At 38.6% G+C, this 25950-nt stretch overlaps 1 long non-coding RNA gene across 1 annotated transcript; it reads left to right on the top strand.

Annotated features, from left to right (window-relative positions):
* The first annotated feature begins 386 nt into the window (after nt 1-386).
* LOC125325980 lies at nt 387-24455 on the top strand. Its single transcript, XR_007203649.1, has 3 exons — nt 387-479; nt 23357-23519; nt 24370-24455. It is a non-coding gene; the product is annotated as an uncharacterized LOC125325980 (long non-coding RNA).
* The last annotated feature ends 1495 nt before the right edge of the window (nt 24456-25950 follow it).

Raw genomic sequence — 25950 nt, 5'->3', positions numbered from 1 at the left:
GGACCTGTCCCAGTGGTTGCTCTGGAGCCTCGAGCGGGAGCCAGAAATTTGTGGTCTGGTTTGTGTCTAACAACTCTCATCGGACGCGCTGTCCTGGCATCCCCGGGGCACGCTGGGGAGCAGGTAGGGACAGGCAACAAACAGTTAACTTATGGCACTTTTGTACACATTTGCGGAGGGAGATGCCGAGACAGGGATTAGTATTTCACACGTTGCCGGCAGCGCGAGGAAGGACGCACCGGTGTTACTCCGTAGGGACTCGACGCTGTAAGCGGTCACGAATTCCCTCAAATCCCGCCGCGCTGCAATGCCCTCCGCCCCCGGCCCCTCCCGCATGGGCTCCGCCGCCCGCCCCCGGGGCCGGCCGGGCGGAGGGACCGGGCCGCCTCCGCTCCGCCGGCGGAGGGAGCAGCGCCGTCTCCCCGGCTGCGGCAGCGGGAGGGGGCTGGGGACGGCCATCCCCAGGGAGACGGGACGCGGTGAGCGGGGCGACGGGACGGGGCGGCGAGGGGTGTGTGCGCGGGGGGAATAAATATCTGCGCCGGCGGTAGCGGGGCCGCGTCCCGTGCCCCCAGCGCGGCTCCCGAGGCGGCCCCGGCCGCGGCAGGTGAGCGGGGCCGGCCCCGAACCCCCTGTGGCCGGCCCCGAACCCCCCGTTCCCGGCCGAGCACCCCGACCCCGGCCGAGCCCCCGTCCCCGGTGCCGCGGTCCTGCGGGAGGCAGCGGCCGGGCAGCGGCGGCGGCCGCCGCGGGTGCCTCCTGCCGGCCCGTGGGGAGCTTTTCGCAGGGAATTTCAGGGGGTGTTCTTAACTCCCTCTCCCGGGGTGGGCAGTGGGAAAATGCAGCGGGTTTGTGTTTCTTGTTTTCAGTTCTTCGGGTTTGCTATTTTGAAAGCCTGAAGAGCTACCAGCAACCAAGTCAGTGAGAAAGTCGTCTCTCGATGAAATTTAGTGTCAGCCTGAAACAAAAAAGTTTTTTGGTTGTTTTTTTGAGGGAACAGGGGTTGGACAAAACCTCAAACTGATTCCACAGCCTTGATATGACCAGCAGAGCAGGCTCAAAAATTAACTGTTTGTGCACCTTTTCTTTGCATCACCGTGAGGCTCCACTTGTATCTCTTACACCAGTTAGCTGGATGCATTTTAAGAATATTTTAACTCTGATAGAAACCAAGAGGTAGAAATACTGATGCTTTACAGTGTCAGTCTTCTTCCTAACTTCTCCTCTCTTGACTGTGTATGGTTTTGAAGATCTTCTGTGCCATTTACTTTGACAAAGGTCATTGATTTCTCTGCTGTACTGGCTCTGTGACATCTGTATTGAGAACTAGAAACACAAGAACTGTGTAAAACCTGGTCCTGGTTAAAATCTTTGTAGCAAAGGAGTTGTTTTCACGGCTGTGGTGACCAACAGGAAAACCTGTCAAAACTTTAGTTGTGCAAAGCACAGTTCTCCTTCTCCCTCCCGTCCTTCTACCAATGGAGTCATGTTGTGGCCAGGATTCCTGCTATTTCTTACCTCCAGTTGCTGACCTATACCACGAGTATGCCAACCTTCTCAGAGGGGATTATTCCTCTGCTGGGGAGCTTTCTCTGTCCCTCTTAACCCTCTGCCTTATACCATTCAGTGGGCTGCAATCTCATTTTAGGAGTCACTTAATGCTGCATATGTTTGTTGGTGTGACAGAGCGAACCAATCTCTTGTTGGTATGGTCCCAGACTGTACCCAGTTTAGCCTGTGCTCAGTAATGGCTGTTAACTTTTCCAGGTAGGCTAAAAGCATTTTGCTTCAACGAAAATTCCAGTTCTGTATTTCTGAGCAAGCAGAGAAATCCACAGTAACTTGCAGAGCTGCCAAGTCATGGAATACAGAGCCCTGGCAAAGGAGTTAGGACTGTGAGAGTCTTATCTCCTAAAGGCAACTTGCTGGTATCTGGAAGGCAGGCCCTGATTCTATATCTGTTAGCTACCAATCAGAATCTCTGGAAGACAAGACTATATGGATTTTTGGCAGAGCAGAGACAACTAAATGCAATTATGTATATTAAAATACAGCACTGATGAAAGGTGGTATGGCATATCCAGGGATGGTTTTCAAAAGATGATGTGTATGATCATATTTCCAAGCCCAGAGGCTTGAAAAAGGTCAGTGAATATCCATAGGGAAGCTGGAAAAGCAAGTTTAGGAGGAAGAACAAGGAATACAGGTTTGTTTGTGTAGTATAGGTGTTCTGGAAAACATTCTTTGGATTTTCAACTTGCCTTTTTACATATCGTGTTTTCTCCACTCTGTCCAAACAAAACATGCCGAGGTTCTGACTTCTATTATGCATCAGTTGTTGGAGAGCTCTGATGGGCAGCTGAGGCTCTCCTCATCTTTAGTCTGTCCAAAGAGAAATGCAACAATGGTACTGTCAAACCAATAAACTGCATCCCTCTTGAGTCAGGTGTCACGTGAGGTGGTGCAGAAAGCTGTCTGTGCTATGAGGAACACCACAGAATTCCTTGGAAGGGAGAACAACAGAAAGGACCTTCTGTTTGGGGAGCTGGCTCAAGCACTGCTCCAGCGCACAGTGGCCTTCATAGGAGAGGTTTTTGTATCTAAATGCTTGTAATAAAGCAGGAAAAAAAAGAAGAAAATAAAAAGAGAATGATATTTTAACTGGCACCAGAGACAACTGATGCAAAATAACTCTTATGAAAGTTCCTCTTTTAAAAGAGTAGCTATCCCACTTCTAATATAATCATCAGAAATGACTTGTTGCTGGAGGCTTAGTTCTGTGTAGCATATCACTCTTCCTTTCTTTTTGTTGCCTTTTGTATAATGGATGTGACTGGTGTCATCTGAATTGTTTACTGCATGAAAGATAATTCTTCCCTGTGCTCAAGTCTCCAGAGCCATCCTCAGTACAGTGCAAGGTGATGTACTTCTTGTCCAGCGCATGTCATTGTGAAAGATGAGGGATGAGTCACTTCCCTCGTGGGCAGTGATGACTAACTGCCTCTCCTTTGGGAGCAACAGTGTGGAGCTGCCACACCAGCAGCTGGGCACACAAGGAATCATCACCTCAAATCAGCTCTCTGATGACTGTATGATGTAAAAGAAGTTTATTAAGTTGTGTGATTAAAGACTTTTACAGCTCATAAAGGAGGAAAGCTCATAAGAAGGTAATAAGAGAGGGAATATTTAATTTTGCACCAGTCTTCCCAAAATTGTGCTGCTTCTGAAATGTAAATCATAAGAGATTTGTCTGCAAGTTTTCAAAATATGTCATGTAAGAATTCTTACTGAACTATAAAAACAATTACTTGCATGAGATTTTCTTAAAGAAAAGAAACTTCTTTTAGTGTACATGTCATAAAGCTCTTTAGAAACCTCTTGCTTTATTAACAATATGTAGTAGACAGTTAGAACTAGGGATAGGTACAAAATGTTCAGGGTACTTTTTTGTGTTGTAAATGTTCTGGGACTGACATGAAGTATTTAATTTTTAACTTTTCAACTGAGTCTATATGGACACCTCGAAGAAAAAGGCAAGAGAGAGATTGCAATCCAGACCAGACTCCTACCTTTCCAATAATATTTCCCTTAAAATTACTTTGGAAATTTTGCCCTATAGCAACGGTGGATTTACACTTGGTACAAAAAAGAAACATCATGGATTAAAGGTTTTGTCCTGTTCTTTCCAGGTCCTGAGTCGTACCTGTGATCCCGATCTTTACTGTTTGGGTCTCTTTTCCAAAATTCTGAGAAACTTTGGCTCATCAAAATAGCATGGTTTTAAATGTAAATACTCTAGTTCTGTGGAAATTTTTCTGAGGTACAGATGCAGGTCCAAATTTTGGTAGGAGGGAGAAGAATGTAGTGGTTCATGTCCATATCTCAGACTTGGAGAAACCCAAATTTAAGACCAGAAAAGCCAAACAGGTTTCACAGAACAGTTTTTAGTTATTACTCCTGCATTTTTATGGAAAAAAAATATGTTTCAAGGAGGGAATAAATGTGTGCCATTTATGAGGCAGTATTACAGATACTGTGTATAAACACCAATGACAATGACAGGAAGATGAAAAGTATTCTTTTTGTCTTCTAGTACTTTGTTAACAGCATTCAGATTTCAGGATGGTCATTATCTTTTTGGTTTGATCTTGAGAGGCAGCAGTTATGAATAGGGGCAGGGATAGAACCATATCTCCCCCCTGCTGAGGCAGAAATCTCTTCCTGATTGAAGCCCATGACAAAACTCCCATCAACATCAAAGCAGAAAAATTTCAAGAACAAGAACCTGAATGCATCTGAAATCCACTGTTGGGCAGCTTGGAAAGGTCAAGGGTTTTTCAAAGATTAGTAAGGAAAAGAAAAAGACTGAGAGCAAATCATGACTAGCATAAAGAGAAGAGGAAGTTGACAACTAAGTTCACAGTTCATTGCTAAATCTGTGTTTATGAGGGCAGCTAATTTTGGTGAAAACTGATACAGGCATTCAGCTGGCTTAGGTGTTTCTGCTTCAAATGAAAATGGTATTATTTTTTCCTTGGTTTGATGTTAAGGAAACATATATTTAAGAGTTGATTGTCACAAGTGGTATCTGTAGCACTATTGTGGCTGTTTACTTAACTAGCATATTCTGCAAAGAGAAGACAGAATCTCACAGAAGTAACACCTGCTAAAGTTTGTATTTTATGTATCTCATAACTTTCAATTTCCATGTGTTTGTACTATTAAAACAAAACAAAGCAACAAAATATTTTTCTTCACAAAGTGTTTGAAATTTTATTTTAAAATATTTAAAAACCTTTTGCAAAGGAAGTACTGAAAGAGGAAGAAAAGGTTTTGACATGAATTTGCTGCTTGCTCTGTATATACAGAAGGAGTTTCATTTATAACTTTGGTATTTAAATCTAGTCTCTAAATTCCAGTGATATCTCATAACATGGCTTTAGTATTCAAAACCAGAAAAATAACCCCCACAATGACATTTTTGCCTCTTTTTTTCCATACTGGAGCAAATCCAAACCCTATCAGATTTACGAAGTGAGTTTATTCTCACTTTAATGAGGTATAAGGAGTTTATTGTGTTAAGGGAGCATAAATTACTTCATAAAGCCACAAATGAACTCATTAAATTAATGTCTGCCTTATGAGCCTCTAGGGAGCACACAAGCAGTGTAAGGCATGCCCTCCTCGTGGATGAGATGGGAACTGACCAGCTTGACAGGTCCCAGGAGGCTTTTAGGAAGGGAGGATGGGCTGATGGGGAAGCAGAGTTCTGCTGCCCTGGAGCAGCTGGTGATGCTCAGGGGCAGGCTAGGATGGAGCCTGAGCTTCAAGGTGCTGGAGAAACTGTTTGTTACTCTATCAGGCCCTAATAAATTAGATTTTGGGAGATGGATGATGGTTAAAGCAGATAAACAGAAGTGCTGTGGTTTTCATCCTAGCTTCTCCAGCTTTTTTTTGCCCACTTGCTTACCTGTTGCTTTGCAATTTTAGCTCACTTATGTGTATGCTGAGGTTGCTCTTGTGCTGTTCATGTCTTCACTGTCAAAACAAGCTAAACTGCACCATGAGTTTGTAACTCCGTGTGCAAAAGCAGACTTGGATCCCTATTTTCCTTATTGCTTCCTGTTGTGTTATTTTTCAGTTTCTTGTTTGTAAGTCGCTGGCACAGAAAGGAATTAGTGGGACACATTATGGATGTAGCAGCACATCTTTAGCTGCACAGGACCCTAAAACTGAGTTCATGGCAAGGTTTCATCTCCCTGAATTCTGTAACTCAAAGGTTACTTGTCAATTTTGATGTCTGACACTGAAAGATGTTTTAAAGTATTTTTGGTACAATTAGTGTATTTTAAACTGTAATTGTTTTGTCATACTGAAACATGAATTTTCAGGAATTTATATTTTGGGTTTACTAATTTCAAAGGTAAGACTTAAGCTGTCTGTAGAGCCATCAGAATTTGGAATCAGTTGAAGCTATGCTTCCAGGGTACAAAATAGGGTTATTCTGTTGAATTTCTTTCTAAATCTGTTTTCAGTAGATTGCACTTCTCTGTTGCTTAAGGGTTTAATGTCAACTAAACTCATATCATTAAAGGCATCTTATGGTTTTTGATGAGACTAACACTAATATCAAAGGATGGCATCAAAAGGGAGAGTGTCACTAATCAGTCAGGTGTGCATCTCTCACCTGTAGAGGCAGCAATAATATGAGCTGTGATCCAGAGAGCTCACAGCTTAAGCAAACCTAAGCCTTGATTTCAGTTTGTGACTGACTGTGTACAGAGATGATTGACAATCAGTTGTTGGATAAATGAAGATTTATAGTCCTGAAGGCTCTGGCCAGGGTCAGCTCCTTGCTCTGTGTCATGGTAGTGAAGCATGTGTGCCAGGCAGAATAGTGTAACTACTAAAAACTCAGCTAAAGCTGAGGTAGAGCTTATGGATTGGCTTAAGTGAAAGGAAAAAAAATAGTGTGTGGAACAGAATGTAAGCTTTAATGCTCCATTAATATTTTATTTAAATGCTTTGCTGTGTATCATTATTTTCTTTTTTTGTAAACACTGGCAAAGTGTAATAAAATATATTAAGTAAGATCTATTTAATATTTTATGTTTATGTTAAGTCTCATGTTTATTCAAAAAAACAAATTACCATGTAACATTAGGAAATTAAACATTAAAATGCAGATTTTTCACTTCTGGAATAACTGCAAGGAACAATTCAAAAGATCTGCAGCCAATAATTTTTGAGAGGATGTTTGGGCATGGTGTTGATTAGTAAATACATCTGAAATGTAATCTGTGTCTTTATAAACAGTCTTTTTAGCTCTGTCTTCAGGATTTTTTCTTTATTTTATTCTAGTCAGAACTAAATTCCAAATTTCAGTGTTGTTCATCCTTAAAGTGCAAATAGGAAGGGGGGGTGAAGAGCTCTGTGCTATCACAAGGCAGTATTTACTTTGAAATTCAGGGGCTGTTTTCGTATTTTGCAGACAAGATCCTAATTCCAGGACATTGCTACATGCAGTGGAATCAATGGTGGTCACACCAGGTTCATGACACTCGGAGTAGGGATTCTGCTGATCCTCTTCTGCATGGTCTTCATCTGGGCCTCCAAACTGAGCTGAACTTCTGGAAAGCAAGAAAAGATAACCTTTTATTTAAAAATAAGCAAGTGAGAGATCTCAGGTATTATTGCAAACATCCAGGAGAACTTTCTTTCGGATTGCCTTTCTCTATGCACTTCAAAAAATGAAGTACCATTATGTTGTTTTGCTTTTGTAAATATTTTATAGTGGTTTCCCAAAGTAATCAGAATTTGCATAAATTACTAAAGAAAAACTGAGTTAAATATTAGAGGAAGTTAATGTCAGGGGGTTAAATAGCTGTAAGGGATTCTGTTGTTCTTGTCTGTCTCTTCTAAATTTCTTTCCATGACATTTCTCACACTCTGGAGAAAATGAGTTTGAGAATGAAGTTTATATTTAGGAAATTATTGCCAAATTTGGCCATGAATCAGACACTGTTGATTAATGATAACAATCATAGCTTGTTACAAGCCAAATAGCTCTTTTTAATTTAAAAATACAGGCAAGGTTACTTACTTTCCAAAGGCAAAATATTGTTGGGAGCTGTGTTTAAGCCTCTCCTTGTTCCGTTGCTTGTTATTCAGAGGGTTTTGATGCCATGATGCCAGGTGAGTGAGAATTGTGAAGAATCCAGTTCCTTCCCCACTTTTTGGCCATTCCAAGGATTTCAGCCAGCATGTATCAGTCTTTATTTTCTAGTAGGCTTGGGACATATTTATTCCTTAATTCTATGAGTGTACTTGTAAGATCTATTTTTTGGACAGGCAACCATGATCTTCAACTATTTTGTTTCTCGTTTGTAAAATTATATCTTCAGTGTTGTCTGGATCAAAATAAAAAATTTAAGATCTTAAAAGCCAAAAAAAGCAGGTATTATCCTGCTTTTCAGGACATTTTCAAGGAAGCAGAAGATGGTAAATGTAGAGTGAGTGAGATGGATAGTTTGTGTTTGTGTGTTTTTGTAACAAAGTAATCCGTAATTTGCCTTAACATGAGAGTGTAAGTCATGGTGCTAAGTTATGTAAGAGCTGCAGGAGCTTTTTTGTGTGCTGAGATGGCTCATTATTTTTTTGTTTGTTTGTTTGTTTTAAACTTTATCTGGATACTTTTCTTGCCATAAAAATAGGTGAGAGAGATAGAAGTAGCAAAATCGATTAGTATGTGCACTTTTTTCAGCTTTATTTTTGATACTTTAGATGCAGTAAATCTGTAGATAGATAAATTCTACTACAAAAAAAAAAAATAAGGCAGTTAGCAATAGAGAAATAATTAGCTAATATAATACCTTGCATGTAAAATTAAATTTTAATGAAATATAATAAAATACCAGCTCTTTCTATAATGCTATTCAGTTTAGGAGACACTAGTTCTGCAAAAAGCTTACACTTTCAAATATTTTTGTACCTATTTTACTCCTGGTTAAAGATCACTGATAAAGGTTTTTAATAAAACCTGAAAAATAAAACCATGCTTACAAATTTATTTCTTTTTTTTAATCCCTGTGTTAAAATTTTGGTTTGTTGATGGAGGTCATAATTTTGTATTAGTGAATTGAAATATAGTGAAACAGTTTTTGTGTTGACATAGGACTAGAAGTAAGGATTGAAGCTTCAATATTTCATCAGGTGTCTTTAATTAGCAATTAGTCTACAGTGACAGAGTGCAAAAATTTCAGGTCCCTTCTAAAATTTTGAGGCCAGATTTGTGTGGAACACCTTCCAGGTGACGGAAAGAAAGCATTATTCACCAGGACCTTGCCACAGGCTGGCATTGCTCTACATCTCTCATTTTAATGAATTTTTGAGCAGGAAAAGAACAGGCCTATGTTGAACAGAGACCAAAACAAGCTGCTTGTGTGAGTCTGAATTTTTCCCGTGTCATCCTTTGCCAGCAGGAGCCCAGAGCAGGTGTGTCATGCCTTCTGCTGAAGGGCAAAACAGCAGAAACTTCTACAAATGGTGAGAATAAGTTGTCAGTGTTTGTTAAACTTCCAGCTTGAGGAAAGCATGGAGTCCTTTTCCCTTTTGATGAAAAAGGCCAAGCCATTGAACATAACACCAGCGGTTGGAACACAGCTCTTTTTCAGAATGTCAGGATGTACTTGGTGCCAGATTGGACAGGAGTATTATCTGATATGTTATTAGACCTTTTGTGACCAGACCTAGCCTGTCCAACATACACCCTGTTTAAAATGGTTGCAGACTTCAGACTTATTTTCCTTTTATTCAAGGTAGAAATTTCACATTTCCATGACCTAGGCATCTGCAGTGATTCCTGCTTCTCCTTGGTCTCGTTGGCATCATTGAGAGGAACTGCAGACATTCTAGAAAGGTGTTAAGCATCCATGGCTACCAGCAGTGGAATGGAAACCATCATAGCTACTTGATGAGCCTTTGTGCAGCTTCATGAGCAATCTTTCATTGTAACATGCCACTAAAGCCTACATATCTTTCTATTTTAAATAAATAATAACTTACATTCCTCATTGAGTCTTGGTTAGCTTGGAAACCATCGTCTCTTAAGCCATAGTGTTTTTCCCTTTTATATTTTTACAGCACTTTTAAAAGCCCAAGATACTGATCTTTAGCTGAGACCACTGGAAAAATACATTCAGCTCTTTTGGAAGATGAAATTCCCAAAGATCCGTAATTTAATCCCACCTTTATTTCACGCCGTCTGCCTGATATGGAGCTACTCTGAGTTCTGTAGCATGCCTGTGTGAGTCATAGTTGCATCAGGTAGCTTCAAGTAAGGACTGTAAACCACCTAAGTACCTAATAAATAAATGTTAGCTGATACACAGGACACCATGGAAAAAGGCATGGATTTAATCTGTCTTTTAGCTGCCTAATAAACACTAAAATTACATTACAGATACTTTCAAGCAGTATTAGATTATTATATTTGAAGCTGAAATGAATAAATAGTCATCAGATAGTCATCAGCCATACCACTCAGGTACTGTGTATTTAAGAATGAAATACGCTTCTTGTCTACCGAAAAAAAATTCTCCAGAAGCCATATAACTTTTTCAGGTTGGGTTGCTGCTCCTTACCCCCCTTTGTTGGCATAAGTTTGCTGCCTCTTTTCTTATCACATTTCTTGGTAGCTGTTTCCTTACATGAATTTCAAAATGCTGGTAGGAGCTGCACAAGCCAAGAAAATATGGACTTTGCAAACAAACTGTGAATGACCTGCCTTGAGCCATTTTCTGTCACCAGTAAGCTTTCCCCATGCTTCCACTGAAACCATGTGTACTGCTGGGAGCAAGAGCACTTTTAAATGTTGGCAAGAAAAGACATTCTGTAGGGTTCACTGTTCTGGAGCATTTTTGTTGGTCAGGAAATAGGAAAATTATACATTACATATGCTTGTGTGATTCTAGGGTTGGGGAAGCCCTCTTCTGCTAATTTGCTAAGTGATAAAAGCTAGGAGGACTCATGTTGCCATTTCTGTGTTTCTATAGGAGAATTAGTACCCAAGGGCTATGGTGGTGTTATGTCAAACTTTTACTGAGAGGCAAAAACTCCCTTTACTGTTACTTTCTGAATGTTCACTGTACAGAAGATGATACATGAGAGCCAGTCTAGCTGGACTATGTTGAGCATATTTGGGGAGCACCTCAAAAGTGAGCACTGCATTATGAAATAATTATAAAACTAGAATAGTTAGAGGTAACAATTTTAAAATATAGTACATATTGGGGTTTTTGTTTATATATAAATTGAAAAGTAACTTTGTGACTTGTGTCATGACTACATTTTGAAACGTAATTTTTCAAAACAATTTTTTCTGCAGCCCATTTATTTACATTTTAGTCTAGGTTGTATCTTTCACCAAAAAATCTTTTCAAAGAAACTGAAGAAGCATTGGAGCATGTGAAAACAGCTAAAACTACCTTAAAAACTTTAAGGATTTATTCTTTAATCACAGAAACATGTTGGAGAGTTACTTCGCCTGTGCCAAGGAATTTAAACCATGGGATTTCACATCTGAGATGTTGTTTTCCAGATCTGATATGTTCCCTAAAAGCTCACTGAAGATTGAGGTATTACTTATTACCTGTGCTGCTGAATAAATACAGTATCTGAGAAATATGGGCTATTTTCAGTCATGCAGACAGCAAGACTCAAGTTTCTGATATCCAGAACACAAAATCACAGTGCATAGAGGAGAGTTCAGAGTGTTGAACAGGATGAGAATGTCACATGCTGTGCAAGGAGGAGACTAGTAATAGCATTATGAGAAATTGCAAAGGTGTTTCCTAAATCCAACCCTTCTTAGGGTTTTGAAAGTTGCTTTAGTAAAGTGCTAGTCTCCACATGCAGCTCATGGCTAGAACTTTCTCCTGAGCATGGCACCTGCCTCTAAGAACTAAGGACTCATCTATTTATAGCTAGAAAAAATGTAGTGTTTTAGGCTAGTCCTTGGATGAGACACAATACCCTTCATCTCCCTTTGTAAATCTGTGCCAATAAGCAAGGGAAAGTGGAAAATCTGAGGTCAGGAAAGAAGTGCAGAATGTTTTTCTAATATTGTGGTTAGTCAGCTGTGTAGGATGGGAGTAGCCATAGCTTTTGGTTCCTGCTCCTGGGGCCTTTTTTATTATTCTTTGCTGAAATGGGAAGCAGTTGTAGTAGGAGTAAAGACTGGCTCCTTATTGGAGTTACAGAATCATAGAATAGTTTGAGTTTGAAGGGAAGGTTGCCTCGCTCAATTCCTCTGCAATAAGCTGGAAAATCTTCAAATAGATCGGGTTGTTCAGAGCCCCATCCAACCTGGCCTTAAATGTTTCCAGGGATGGGGCATCCCAAACTTCTTTGGGCAACCTGTTTCTGTGTCTCTTCACCCTCATTCTAAAAAAACCTTCCTCCTAATATTCAGTCTAAACCTACCCTTTTTCAGTTTAAAACTATTATCCCTTGTCCTATAGTAACAAGCCCTGCTAAAAAGTTTGTACCCATCTTTCTTATATGCCCCCATTAAGTACTGAAAGGCTGCAGTAACATGTCCTCAGAGCCTTCTCTTCTGCAGCCTGGACAATCCCAACTCTCAGAGCCTTTCCTCCAAGGAGAGGTGCTCCATCCCTCTGATGATCTGTGTGGCCCTCCTCTGGACCCATGTCCTTCTGGGAACTGTGAGGCTCACTTTTGGGATCCGAGCTGGAAGACTATGTACTATAGTTCTGCAATTATCCAGACAGTGTGCCGCTCCACCCCTTCCCTATAAAATACTATCCAAGAGTAAGAAATCCAGTCTTACTGATTCTGACAGTGCCCACCACAGCAATCTGTGAAAGAGGTTTGGGGTGAATGTGCTGGCTCTTGGCTGTCTGTCATCAGAAAGAGAGGTTGAGGTGCTTTTTGTGCAGGTTAGCTGTAGCTGCTTGGGAAGAGCATCCTGTGCCAGCAGTTTTACAGAAGTGGCAGCCATCGTGCTGAGAGACATCGTGCACAGCCATTGTACATGAAGTAGCTCTTGCTGGAATTCTTTGTTCTTCATCATCAGGTGGGCCCACAGAGAGCCCTGCCCTGTGCCAGGGGGTGAGGGGACAGCTGAGGGAAGCTGAGGAGTTTGCAGTGATTGGGGGTCTGCTTGGGGAACTCACGACTGGTTTGCTCCTAGGGAGAATAGCTGTTGCTCATTTCTAAACATACAAGGAAACTGTTATTTTTATCCCTTTGGGGCATAAAACAATTACTTCATTCGAGTGAAGTCAGAGACCATAGAAATTAATTTGGCACACATTACAAAAGAGGTTAAAGTGTGTTCAATTTTATTCCTCTGGGAAAGATTTAAGTTTAATTTTCATAGCAACATTTTCTGTTATTATAATAAATCATGTGTTTATACATGAAAGTATGTGTTTTGGAGTGCTTGCCCTTTTTCGTCTAGGTCTTTTTTAACATAATCTGCTGAAATTGGAGCGGAGTTAAATGTGTATGCTCTATGGGACAATTCATTTCCACTTGTGTTTTAATCCTGTAAGGGACTCAACCAGGATAAAGCCTTGCTGGAAATACCTTTTGCTCCTTCACTTTTCTTTCATAGCTTATTCTGCCAAACCAGAAGGGAAAAGGTCAAATGGCAAAAACCATCTCAAACATAGGTTTGTTACTGACTTTTTTGTAGAGGTTAATTAATTTTTATTAATTTGATCACGGAAAATTTCATTATTATGTTGGAATTTCGAAAGCTGAAAAAGCTAGATTTTGATGGACTCAAGGGGGATATTTAAAGTGAGCAGGTCTGCAGAATGACTGAGTTGTTTCTGGAAAGCTCTTCAGAAGGAGAACATGATCCTTCAGACTACAGACACAGTAATATTGCACCCTGTACACAGGCATTTGTACTGCTTCTTCCTTGTTTATTCAAAAGTATCTGTAAACTTGGAGGTTGTGACACTGGGAATTTTATAGCTTTGAATGGGACTAGGCATGAGATAGGCTTCCAACACAGCTGGGTACAGAGTCTACCATTTCTTCTTTAAAACAGAAATTAATTTTCTTAAGGATAGATTTCTGGATGCTTTTTTCTGATCACGTGATTTATTTAGAAGTGTCACATGTAGAGAAATATTTAGATGGCTCTCGCCAAAGATTTTGAGTTTCAGTTCTGTATGTTTTTTTTCCCGAGTGTTAGGCTGTAATTTACATGCAGTTCTGGTGTAGATACAAAATCAGTTGATTCTACTCAAAAGATGGAGAATGTTTTTCTCTAAAATTCTCTAAAATGTTGGTTTATAGAAGTGTCTTGCAATAAAAGATAAAATAACTCCTAACACTCTGCTCATTAGCAGTCATGGTATGTCTTTGTGGTAAAACAGAATATTTATTACTGTGCTTTTTAGACACTTTTTTTTGGTAATTTTCAAAATTTTGATGTTAGTTCGTGGCTATTAATATCTTTGAAGTTGGAAAATTAGAGTTTTAGAAGGATTTAATCCCCTTCTAACATAAATTCAAATAAAGAAGCACTCCATCATATTATGTAGTTGGCTTTGCTGCCTGCTGGCCAGAGCACTTAGCTGGCAGGAAGGCAGCCAAATTCTGTCTCCTGTCCTTCATTTTTACCCTGAAGCTTTGTGGAGCAGGGAAATATTGATTAAATTCCACTTGAAGTGAGGGGGCTGGTGAGGCCAGGTCTGCCCCTCACAGGTGTGTGCCCAGCTCCAGGTGCAGATGTAATGGGTGCCCTGGGATAACTCCCTTCTTCACTATCCTGATCCAGAAAGGGATTCTCCTAGCTGTGTCCCTGCCATTTCCCTGTGCTCCTGGCACCTGTGTACCCACAAGCTTGCTGGGTTTGCCCAGATGCACACCATTAGAAGGTGGGCTCAGCCTCCCCAGGGGTATAATCTTTGCTGGCCACTGAGAGCTTGGATCTTCTGTATGGCAATTTTGGCAGTGTGTTAAGGAGAGAGATTGCTGTATGTGTGAGAAATGGTTTTTTTGGATAAGGTATTATTTAAACAGGCAAATTTTTGGAAACAGACCCAAATATTAAAGTTGTTAAAATAATAAATAACAAAAATAATATAATAAAGTATATATTAATGATACTTATAAGCAAATGATTAGCAGAATATAGAGTTTTACCGCTCCATTAGATGGAGTAGGAAGTATATTCTCTGTGTACATACACTGATTTTTCTTGCCAGTATATATCTTAATCTAGGTAATTAAAAACCCAGAGGAATGATCATAAACCAGATCTGAACTAAATTAATGGCACATGCTTAGTTCATGAAGAAGCCTTGTAGAGTTGTTAATGCCTTTGGACTAAAATCCCGGTACTGCTTTCAAATCCATAGCAAAGCTTTCCATATCTCAGGGCCAGGACTCATTACTGTTCTTCTGAATTTCATTGCTCCTGATAAAATTCCTGACAATTCACAGTAAATTCCTGCTGATTCCTGCACAAAGCTGCTTCAGAAAGGAGATGTGAATGGCAGCAGTGACCTACTGCTGCCTTTTTTCTCCCTTCTGAAACACTGGGAAGCTCTGAAGCATCCTTGTCTGTGGGAGATGTGGGTTCAAGACACCCCTTCTGAGGTATGTGTGTAGTTTACCTGGTCTTGCCTTTACCTCTGGAGGATTCCCTGCATACTGAGTGTATAAACATAAATGTTGGTGAGATGCTTGAATAACAGTTTTAAACTGTAATTGTGTACAGTAATTATCATATTTGTTCAGATGTAGACTGAAGGAGTGTTTGAGCTGATCCATTTTTGAGGTGATGAGTGCTTCCTTAGTGACTTGGCTGACTTAGGACAAAAGCAGCCTTTCTAGCACAGTCCTGAATGAGCATTCTGCATTATAAATTTGCTGACTTTCCAGCTTATTGCCAGGTAAAGCAGTCAATGAGTATTAGTTTTCCAGTTTGAGCCATTCTTCCTCATGCACGCAGTCTTAGTGTTGACAGCAGAAGCACAGTTGAAATACCAAGCACCAATTACAGACTGGTTTTACTGTCACCACTAAAATATTTATTTCCTAGGTTCTTCAGAAACTATTTGCCTTTGGGTTTTACCATCCTAATCAGGAGCTTTATCAAACATTAGCTGTCATCTTACAGCTAATTTATTTGTCAGAAACTTCAAGGCTCATGCTGTTAAGTGCATGATATATGAATAGTGTCCACATATTTCCAGGAAAAAGCCTTACGTGCTTCTGGATAGGCAGGTATCTGGTTTAAATGTGAATGGAATTGCCTGAAAACCAGAACAAAGCAGTGGTCTGGTTTGTGGTGTGACTGGGGGGTGTCTGATCCCAAAGAGTATCAAAGGGTGCTTAGCTTTCAGGGCACAAATATGGGCTTCTCAGACTTGGATTCTTGATGAGTAAATATGTATATTCTTAAAAGTTAATATATTCCAATTTAGCCACAGAATTATATCTAAATTCCTTTATTTGCCTTGAGGAAGTGCAGTAATTCATCCTGTCATGGGTTTTGTATATGTACAAAATATACAAGCCCATATGAGTGGGCTTGTACTGTGTATTCAAAAAAACCTCAAACAAACAAAATCCATGTTAGTTGAGGGATGGAGGGAGTTAGAAAGGAAGAAGATTCTTAAATAAACAAGTTAATTTGATATGCCCATTCAAAGGTGCTGGATTTTATTTAAATGTCCACCTAGGCTACTGATACTTCTATTTCTTTATTTACTTGTTTTTCAAGTGGCTTGCAACAGGAAAGAGGTGCAGAGAAGCTGCAAAGAAAAAATTTCTCAGTGATGATTAAAGTTTAACGTATTTAGCAAAGTAACAAGTGTAGCTTTACATGTACGTGTTGCATGTTGCCCTTTGTGTTGCTAACAGAACAAAGCAGAAGGTGCTGGAGCTCTCCCTTTAGAGCCAGCATTAATATGCACCTCTATTTTCTGCTCTGTTATTATTTTTCCAAAAGTCTGCATCTGTGAACATGGTTAATTACCTTGAGTATTAATAGAGTACATCTGTGCTATAGAAAATGACTATTGTTCTATAGCCTGATACATGTGGTAGCCATGGATTAAGATAACCTAATTAAATGTAACAATGACTCAGTCAAAAGATACTGTTTACATAGGGAGTTGACTTCAAGTATTTGAGTAGCTGAAGTCTGATGCGCATAACAACCTTCTTAATGATAATACATAGACATAATTTGGCCTTGTAAAAACTTGTTGAGAAGATCTTTATTTAACAGGAGGGTTACCAGGATGAAACAGCATAAAAAAGCAAGGGCAATATAGATGGCTATCCCTCTTACTATTCTTCTTAAACAAAGGAGTCACTAGTACACACGTATTGATTTTGCTGCAGTACACTTGCATTGTATCTGAAACTGTTATTTAAAATCAATCTGTATTTCTAAGCAAATCCTTCAGTTGCTAACTCAGTTTCTGTTAAAAAAACCCAAAACAATTCTCCCCGTTAATGGTATCGACCGTTGCTCATTGCTTAAAGCAGTACTGAAAAATCTCAGAAGTGTGTTCAGTGACAGAGGTGAGATATGTGTTTAGCATTACCATATGCCATCTATCAGATTTTTCTTCCATTGGAAAAACATGCATTTTATACTTTCTTCTCTTTCTTTTTTTTTTTTTAACATTATAGGAGTTTGAAGATGATTATACTGATTTTAAAGCCAAAATCCTGGATCTTGGCAGATGTGTTGCCTCAGTTCTTTGTGTAGAATTTCATGACTGTTCTAGTTTAGAATCTGTGCTCAAAGTCAGTACCCATATATATGAAACTGTTTCTTTATCATTAGTTTTGGGCATTAAATTACAGCTTTAGTTAAGCTATTTGTGAATTGAATGCCTTGAAATACTGACGTATGTATTGCAGCTGGGAATCAAACTGTGTTCTATGATTCTATTCTTGCTTTGGTGATGTTCTAACTACAGGTTCCTTCCAGAAGTTAACCCATAGCTAAAGCCAGATCTAAAATGTAATTCGAAGAAACAGGGATATTCTCAGCTCACTAACGCTCTGCATTTTGCATTTGTCTGCACGAGGCTTGGAGAATCCATGGATGGCAGGTGTGTCCAGGCTCTCCACCCAGTGTAGTGTATAGTTAACCTGGATAGTTGGAGCATGTTTCTGCTGTAGCATGTGTTATTCTTATATGGGAATAATGAAAATGTAAGATAGGAAATAACTGATTAGGAACAGTTTGTCAAAATATGAATTAGGAGTTGTCATATGTTGAACATGAGTAAGTGAAGTCACGTTATTAAGAAAGAGGTAAGTAAGTAAATGTTCAGATGAGTGGTTGTCCTGAAAGGCACAAGGATGTGAAATCTCACGTCTATCAGCCTTGATGAAGCCTCTAGTGGAGTATTGTGCTCAGGCATTACACTTTGGGAAAAAGGATCTGTTGATAGTCATTGAGGCTGAAGAAGAAGAGAGAGAACAGGCATGAATCTTCAAATACGTTAAAGATTTCTGCACACAGGAAGGAAATAGTCTATTTTCTACACCCTGAACGTACTGAACTTAATTTAAAGTGTATAAGGTTCAAGCGTGATGGCTGGGAAAACCACTCCATGCCAAGAATAATGAATTGCTAGAACAGATTGCTAGGGTAGGTGACAGGCTCTTCATTACTGAAAAATCTTTCAGGGAGAGCTAGAAAAAAACCTCTTTTGCAAATTGCATAGGTGTAGCAAATATCTTCTTGGGGCAAGAACATGAACTAATTGCTCTTGAAGTCCATTTTAGACATACATTCTATGACATTGTATTGCTCTCAAACTGTTTTACAGTATTGCAAATTAGTTGGGCTAAGTATAAGGCAGTAATAATGAATAGCTAACTGCTAATTTTGAATAAATGAATTTTCCTGAGGTTGACACTTTTGGCATTGTTAGCAATTAAATGAGTGTCTTGCATTTAATGTTTACCCTGTTTCTTTCCAAACTTGTAATCTCACTGATTTCAGATAATATATACACTATTACATCTACTCTTTCTAAAGGCAGATAACTTGTCCTAAGATACAGATATCAATGAGAATGGAAGGCAACTTGGAAAAATTACTTCTGCTTGCCACTTGTTTGGTAAGCTTTTACAGGATTAGGTGCTTTTTTTCCTCTAGAAAACATTAACTTAGAAGTAAGAGTTGGAATTTTTGTGAGACTCAGGAGGAAGAGCCTAGTGACTTATGAGAGAGGATATATCTGAGGAAAAAAAGGGGAGAAAACAAACAAGTTAGGAAGTGCAGGGTGGGATTTTGCTGAAGAGGTGGACTTGATGATCCTTGTGGGTCCTTTCCATCTCAGAATATTCTGTGATTTAGAAAGTATCAAGAGTGTGGGGTATATGTCTGGATCTGGAAAGTCGAATTCCATACTTTCTAGGATCTGAGCTAATCTGTCTTTCTTTAGCATTCTAGAATTCATCTGCTGGGGATAATTTAAGAGCATATTTAGAAACACGTGGTTTGTTGGTAAGCACATGACACATACCAACAGTATAGCTTGGTACGGTGCCAATCTCTGAACCTCAGAAACATTTTTGGTGAGATTTCATGTTAGGAGTACTACAGAAAGAACTCTAGTGCTTACTTTGCTGTTTGGGCTTTTTCTCTCTTTATTTTCTTTTCAAACTTTTAACCGTCTTGTAAACTTTCTAAAAAAAAAACTTGTCTGTGGAGATAATTTGCCCAAATTGCAGTATTTCATTGTAAATATTTGGTGAAGAACTGGATAACTGCAAACGAACATGATGAACACATTAAAAAGGTTTGAACAATGCAAAAATAAAAGAGCGTTTTCCTGCTGGTTCATAATACCTTAATTTATATTCTAATAGGCGGGGGGATGAGGAGGAGGTTATAATTAAATCATTAAGAAAAATATGCTGGTTACTTTGGGAAAGCCTAAATGGTCTGAAGAACCGAAGGAATGAATACAGACATTTTGGTCCTACATTTCATAGGAGCCCATAAAGGGTTTTATTGTTCTATGGAGGCAAAACTTTTGAAGATACTTATGGGGGACCTGGACATCCAAGTTATTTGAAAATTGTGGCCTGTCCCTTCCTCTTGTCCTGATCCTAAGCAAACATGCTTTCAGGTGGGAGTACAGGGGATGGAAGCTCCTGTGAGAGCTTTAGGCACACATGAATTAAATTGTTGAGTAATAACAAGTCCAGTGTTGAAAACTGACATAGCTAATAGCATGCAAGGAGGGGACAAATAAAGCTTTCCACCAGAATTTGTTCATGAAGTGCTAATGGTAAAAGAAAAAAAAAAAATTATTGGGTGTGGGTTTCCTCTTTGCAAATTCTTAGAAAGTCCAGAAAATACTTTTATTTCTCAAAGACATGTGGAGAAGTTAAAATCTCTTGACCAATATAAAAATCAGACCTACAGTAAATGGAAAATTCAGGTGGATTAAATTTGTCTGTTTAATTTAAACCAAGCTAATTAAGCGTAATCCTCAAAACAGACTCCTGATGGACCCTAAGGTGTGTACTTAGAACTGTGATTAAATATGTCACTGATGTTTGTCTTTGACTTCACAGTCAAAAATGACAGTAATCTTCTGAGGTATGAAAGAATCTTAAAATCTTAAGCCTTATATATTTTTATAGAAGCATGCAATCATTCAGGTTGGAAAAGACCTCCAACATCATCAAGTACGACCTCAAACCCAGCACTTCCAATTCACCACTAAACCACATCCCTAAGTGCCCCATCTACGTGCCTTCTAAGTATTTCCAGGGATGGTGACTCCACCACTTCCCTGGACAGCCTGTTACAATGCTTGGCAACACTTTCAGTGAAGAATTTTTTTCCTAACATCCAATCTAAACCTTCCCTAGCACAACCTGAGGCCATTTTCTCTTGTCCTGTCACTTGTCACCAGGAGGAAAAGACTGACCTCCACCTGCTACACCCTCCTTTCAGGGAGGTGTAGAGAGTGATAAGGCCTGTCCCAAACCTCCTTTTCTCCAGGCTAAACAACCCCAGCTCCCTCAACTGCTCCTCATCAGGCTCGTTGTCTTTGTTTTCCAGGCAGGAAATCTAGTTGCCCTACACCTGCTCAGGGAAGAGTTCTTACTTTAAACAGTAAAGGAGGTCATTACTGTAGTAAATGGTTTCCCCAGAGACACATGCAGGAATGTGATAATAACAGCTAGCTCTTACCCTGTAAAATGCAGTGGTTCTTTTAATTTTTCAAACTTCAAAAAGCCCTTAAATCCCTACTCCTAAATTGCTGAATACTAATTAAATGATGTCTCCTGTATGCTTTCTCATACTCCAGTCATTAAAATGGTATTTTAATGCCTGTGTATCTGAGGTTAAATGCAAAGTAAACAAAAAGTCATTGTGTTGGGGCTTCTGAAAGGATAAATGTAAGATGAACTGTTTCTTCCTTCCTTCCCTTTAGATAGAGGTTTTATTGAGAGAGGTGAAGTATTTCTTGGTGTTGAACCAACCCAATATTCCAGATTCTTCTTTAGCTATGTTAGAAAAGGAACAATTTTACATAACTTCCTGACTGTATAAAGTGTATGTATCTTTTCTTTTGTTCTTTAAATACTTGTTTTATGTGAATGATGGAAAATCAGTTCAAAAAGAGATGTTGTCTTTTGCTCCAATAGGGCCCATAGTTACTTTTTGCTAATTTTTTTTCTTAATAATGACCAAATCATGTTCACATTCGTAAGCCTCCTCCCAGACCCATACAGAAACTCCAGTGAGTATCTGTGTTACTTTGCCTTCCATGTCACAGCAGTAGTTTGGGACTGTTCAAATATTGACTCAAAAGGTAGAATTTGATGGCTGTCAGGTGGTGCTGTCTTACAGACGTCCTCGGCCACCTTTTTCTCTATATATTCTGCCCCACACTCATCCCAGTTATAATTTTTTTGAGTGAAATTTCGGGGAATTACCTGAATTAAGCAAAATTTGGTGGCAAGAATAGGTGGGAAAGCACAACAGCTGTAGTGTTTGCTACTGACACTAAAAGAAGGACTTACTAAGCTATCGTTTTAAGAGCAGCATGTGCATATGAGAGACCTTTATTTGGTCTGTTTTGGGATATGCACTGCACTGTAAATTCTGATAAATATAGTTGGGTGAAAGTTAAATTAATGTTTTTCATCAAATAATTATAACTTCTCTCCAGTATCAGTAAATTTTCCAGCCCATGGTGAAATTTCTATTTCTGTGCCCATCTGGTCTAGTACTTTCGGTAGAATTTTTGATGTGTACCTTTAGCTGGTTTTCTAGTTACTCTGAAGTGACTCAGATTCAAGCTTCCCTTTCTTGTACTTTTGATTCAGACAAAAACCACCTGTCAATATATCTTTTTCATCCTGATGGAATTTCTTTTCACTGAATGTTTTTTTCTTGGTTAGATCTTGGGGAGATTTGTGGAATGATAAAGCTATTCCCAGGCCATCTTTACATATTTGAAAGCATGTTAAAGCAGCAGGAATAGAACTCTCTGTTTTACTGTGTGGAAGATTCCCAACATAATTAAAATGAAGTTTTATGTGATTATACATATACTGATTTTATTAAGTTCAAATAGTTTATAATTACCAATGATCCATAAAATAAATTCTTTTACAGTTGGCAAAAATTCTAGTAAAAGCTATGACACAGAGTATAGTTTTGGTTGAATAATTCATCAACTATAATTTCTTATTCATAAGTAGATGCTGGAGTATTCTCACTGGGAGTATGCAGATTTTACTGGTATATTTCTGCCATGTGTGATACTTTTTGTTTAAAGAAAATATTACTCTGTTAAATAGGAGTTTCCCAAAGAATGGCATGCCATTAAGAATAGAACTGTGTCGGGATAGCACAGATGCCTCTTCAGGCATCTGACATCGCAGTTAATCAGAAGAAAATGCACTTTACTTGACGTATGTTGAATTCTGGGATCAGTCCTTTTTGTCTCTGTTTTTCTTAATAAGAACATAATCAGTGACAAGTGTTGCTACCTGTTCTTCATGGGTAAGCAGATGGAATCCAGAGAAAGATTTCAAATGGAAGGTCCCTTTAAGTTTGACGTGGAAAATCCGTGTGTTCATCTCAGTGAGGTGATGAGGAATCTCAGAAAAACATATTTGCTTATAACCTTTCAGTAAAAAAGTTAATGATATTTCAATGTACACATTAAAATATTTGTGAGTTGGGTCTTTTGGGGTTTTGTTAAGTTTTTGGGATTTTTTATTTGGTTTGTTTTGAGGGATTGTTTTGGAGGGTTTTTGTTTTACTGGTGTTTTGGGGGTTTTTGTTGTTTGTTGGTTTGGGTATTTTTTTTTTCAAGATGCTGGTATAATTCTAGTGCCACAAAATTCAGGTGTCTTGTTTCTCTTCCAGTGTTGCATATGTTCACCACAAAAAAATGTTAAAAATTCAGAATGCTTGCTCATGTTCTTTTACACAGCATGATGTCCTCTTGAATAGGGTAGTCTAAAGTAGACTATTTAGTGGACCTTTTTTAAAGCATCATGAGGGGACTTTGTTAACATTTATACAACTTTAAGAAGTGGTTTAATAAGTTAAAGAATACAAGAATATAAATTAACTTCTTTCTATGCAGCTTTTCTTTTATGGTTTGAATATAGAGTCCTTTGTGTACTTTTGGATGCTTTCAGAGGCAATGCAAACACAGCTTTGTAACCTCTTTGCCATAATTCTCTCATCTTTTTTTATATTGAATCATATATGGAGGATCTATAAATTTCACTGACAGGTTAAGTAAGCTCAATATACCCTACAACAACTTTGAGTGTTCCTTCCCTCTTCCAGGCAAATCAAGAGCATGAGATGCTGGAAAAAGAAATGTTTCTAATGCAGGAATCCATCTACAGAACTATTTGAAGTATCTATTCCAGGCTGCAAGCACATGAAACAATGTTGGAAAGAAGTGCAGTTGCTCAAGAAAGTGTGGGATATTTGTGTTTATATTAATGTAAGATTTTTCTTAGAATTACTTATAAATTTAGAATATATTTGAAAGTCATATTTTTAATTTGATCCTAGAAGTGCTATTGTTTTGATTTTAAAAAAATCAAATACCAAAGATTTTACTATTCCTTTTGTTTTTGAAATTATAGTTGCTATGTTTTAGGATACCCAGAGTAAAAATATCTCTGTTCCCAAGTGAACAATTTCAAGATAATCCCAAAGCAAAACAAACTTTGTAGTTTCCTTTAGAGTTTTTTAATACCAATAACTTGCTTGATTAATTAAAATAACTGAGTAAAAATTCAGAAATCCATAAAATTCCACTTCAGAACTCAGGATTGTACATTAGAAAGCTCTACAAATCTCAAAGCAAGAGTACAGAAAAGTCAGTGTACAGAGCCCTATGGGAAATCAGTCTTGCAAAGTTCTCTTTCCCTCAAGCTGCTGGCCTTCCTAGGCAAGGTTAAAAATACCTGTAAAAGATCTTCTTTCTGTAATTTTGTTTGTAGCACCCCCAGGAGGAGCTGCAGGGCAGCTTCCCCACATCTCCAAGGTGCACCTGTATGTTGCCTGTGGGTATAGGTGTGTGTTTAATGGCGCAAGAAAGTTGAACTTGTATGTTTTTGTCAGGTACTGAAGCATGAAACTGTTAAAATGCTTGGCTTTTGAGTTTAATTTAGAGAAGATGGATTATTATGTGTGCTTGCTAAGTGATGGTGGTGTAGGAAAAAATTAAGGCCCACGAGCTATTGCTGTAGGATGGGCTTTCCCCAGCATCCATTTATCTGTTTTGTAGCAGAAGCTTGTTCTTTACCAAATGTTGTTGATGCTTTTATCTGTACTTTCTGTTTCAGAGCAGCATTGATGATTGGGCTAAAACCCAGTGGAGAGAGATTAATGTGGAACAGATGGATGTGCAGCTCAGAAGGTTTGCCAAGGCAGGTTCCACAGCCGTCTATTTCTGTAATTTATCTGTCTCAGTGCCACCCCTTCCTCACTCTTCCCACCCACTTGGATGTTTTGGTGGGTTTATTACTCATGTCCAAACTGAATGTTCTGGAACATGCTTTGTTTTGGGGGCTTTCCTTTAAAACTTCATTTTTCTGTATGAGTTTCCAGCCCCTGTGGAGCTGTAGGTAAAACTATGCTGTCACTTTTCTGAGTTGAGGCAGTACGTGAAATAAAAAAGAGGGAGGGGGTTTGTGACAGACCCCTCCAGAAAAAAATGATTTTTACAGGTGGAATTTGTGAAGGTTCATCTGCTCTGCTCATGGACATAGCTCCAGAGTGTTGGGAGCTGCAGGGAAGGTACTCATTTTTAAAGGGAGGGCCCTTCTTTTGCTTGAAGTATCTTCAATGTTGTGTTGACAGTAGCCCTGCAGGAGAAAATTCCAATGGGACGAGAGAAGTATGAAGTAAAAATAACAACAAAGACTCCCCAGGCTATTTGCAGGACACTAGAGATGTGGCTCACAGACAGTACAGTGGTTGAATATAAAGTCTTGAACCTAACAGGTATAAAGTTTCTTCTTGTTTACACATTTGTTTCATTCAGAAACCAATAAGCTTCATTGCATGCCCAATTATTAGTTCTTTAAGAGAAAAATCAGACTTCATCATAGATGTCTTCTCCTAAATTGCTTCAAAAGTGTGGACTCCACCTAGCCAATTCTGATTCTTTTTTTTTCTGCCTCAAAATAAATCCCAGTGGTTTTGGTTCATAGGTTATAATGTGGATCAGTTGTTGGTTTTCAAAATTTGAATAAAATTCTTTTAAACCATTTTGAAAAAAAAAAAATTAAGACCAATTTCCAAATTTTTTTTGTCATTTTTAGAATTAAAAAATCTGTAAAGCTGGAAGCATAGAAGAGAGTGCAAGAGAACGGTTTTTTTTTTTTCAATATACCAATAAATTATCACATACAGTTTTAATAAAAGCACATTTCAACTTATTTTTAATGCAGAAAGCTCCTAAGCAGGATTAGCACAAAATTGTGATTTCTTTTTTTAACAAAAAGAAAATGAAAAAAGAATTGACTGTCATCTTTTCAAATCACAGATAAAAATTTCAAAGTTTTTTAAAATTGATATCCTACCAAGCAGTAACAAAATATTGCAAATACCCCCATCACTCCCCAAGGTTTCTAGTCTGCAAATACTGAGTCTGTATCTCACATCAGCTTCAATGGCAGCTGTGCAAATAAACTTACATTTAGTGTTATGAAGTACAAAACACCACAGTGCAAGACAAAACCAAAAAAACCTGTGACAGCATCAAGAAATATTTCTGCTAGGCTGATTAAGTCCACACTTTTGGTGTAAATCTGAAAGTACATCTGGTATCTAGAGTGCATATAACTATATTTAATTGTATTTTTTAGATTCCTTTTGAACATTTTGTTATATGCTTATGTCTGACTTTTCTTGTTCATTGG

Source organism: Corvus hawaiiensis, chromosome 1 (assembly GCF_020740725.1).
Source record: "Corvus hawaiiensis isolate bCorHaw1 chromosome 1, bCorHaw1.pri.cur, whole genome shotgun sequence".
Taxonomy (NCBI): Eukaryota; Metazoa; Chordata; class Aves; order Passeriformes; family Corvidae; genus Corvus; species Corvus hawaiiensis.
This window is presented reverse-complemented; position numbering and strand designations above follow the sequence as displayed.